The 1,881-nt window shown below is 31.8% G+C and overlaps 1 pseudogene; it reads left to right on the forward strand.

Annotated features, from left to right (window-relative positions):
- Window positions 1-1,399: 1,399 nt before the first annotated feature.
- On the forward strand, window positions 1,400-1,499 carry LOC112820485 (U6 spliceosomal RNA; annotated as a pseudogene).
- The last annotated feature ends 382 nt before the right edge of the window (window positions 1,500-1,881 follow it).

The following is a 1,881-nucleotide window of genomic DNA, read 5'->3' on the forward strand; positions in this document are numbered from 1 at the left end:
ATATGTGGTTTAAGTCAATTATGCTTTAATGAAGTTATTCTTAAAATTAACCAAAAGCGAAGAGAAAAAGTTCCTATGGAAAGTTAACTTACCAGAAAGTATTATAATCAACATCTGGAAATAACTAGAATTAGATTAAAATCCAATAATTTTTTTAATTGATGAAAATGTTGAAAGGCTATAATTCACTTACATTTACTTTTAAAGATTATTCTATTAGAAAAATCTGCTTCATCCAATTAGGGTTTCATAAGTCCAAATACATTAATAAAAAACTATTTTTTTTTTTACAAAATCAACATCTGGTTTTACAGCCTAACATTTATAATATTTTACTCTTGGCTTCAGAGTATTAACATATATTTCATAAATTTCATACTAGTTTGGAAATACAATTCTAATTTATATACTTCATTTTTATTAAGTATTTTGTATCAGGGGAAATCTTAAGTATAAGCACCTAACATTTTGTAATACAGATGATGCTTTACATAGCATAAGAAATTCGATTTCCAGGATTAAAACCATCATTCAATATAAAGTGAGTACAAACAAACCTCACAGTCTCTCCCCACATTTCTGTAATTTTATATAGACAGAAAGATGGCTATGTAGTGCAAAGATCCCCAAAGGTAAAATTCAGCTTATAAATTCCCAGGTACTTAATATGTACTTTTTACATGAAATATTGTGGGGTAGGGGCTATAAGGTGGTGTGATGCATTCTCTGCCCTCAAGGAGTTTATAATCTAACAGAGGAAATAAGATTAACACATAATAGTAAAATCAACAGGTGACAAGACAAAAATGAGTAATGTAATTAAGTGGCCAAGGAATAATCTCTATGAGTTCAGAGAAGCAAGTGGTTTGGGATGGTTTCTAGATGATGATGAGATGAAAGTTTATCATACTGTACCATAACTGCTTATTTACTTGTCAGATTCCCCATTACAATGTTATTATGCTCCCTGAAAGCAGAGATCCTCTTATTTATGAGTTAAGCCCAAAGCTCATGCCTGCAAAAGCATGCATGGTAAATAATGTATGAAAAACAGAACAAACCTTAAAAGACGTAGGCAAGGAGGATCTAAATACACAAATAAGAAAATTCAACTTTTGGCAGAGCTAGTAGTATTAAGCAAAAGCATATTGTTGGAAAAATAAGAATGATTCTGTAAGAGTGGGTTAAGCCAACATACCCAGAGGGTAGGATCATGCAGAAAAAGCAGATAAGATAGAAATGGAATAGTTAGTACAACCTCAACTAAGACTGAAGGTAATAAGTCCAATTAGGGGACTGAAATAATTCACACATAAGCCAAAGAAGAACTAAGCCAAGATATGGGCAGTGGAAAAGGAAACTAGTTATAACCCAACATCCATTAGGAAGGAAAAATTGTACTTGCTTCAGGAGTACACACTAAAATTAGAATGATACAGAGATTAGCATGGCTGCTCAGCAAGGATGACATGCAAATTCGTGAAACATTACATATTTTATTAAAAAGAAAGAATTGCCAGCATATGTTGACCTAATTGAGAGGGAGAATAAAAAAATGTGGAAAGTAAGGATGACCAAGCCTTCAACTTTGGGTAACAGGAAACATAGTGGTGCATTTTCAACACAGAATGGGGGGTTAATTTTGATTATTAATCAAATTATAAGTAGTTTTAATATTAAACTTGGATTTTTACACATCAAACAAGAAATTTCAAGGAGAAAGTGTGAGATTTTCAGACAGACCATTGAAGAGATCAGGATTAGATATATTTCCTTAAAAAAAAAACTTAATCAGAGCTTTTGGCTGAATCCAGGAGAGTAAATCTGAGCTGTAGGAAATATCCATAATGTTGAAGGACACTGGAAAAAAGAGAAAAAGAC

This window comes from Callorhinus ursinus, unplaced genomic scaffold (assembly GCF_003265705.2).
Source record: "Callorhinus ursinus isolate GAN/ISIS: 27379988/994484 unplaced genomic scaffold, GSC_fseal_2.0 scaffold3, whole genome shotgun sequence".
Lineage (NCBI taxonomy): Eukaryota > Metazoa > Chordata > Mammalia > Carnivora > Otariidae > Callorhinus > Callorhinus ursinus.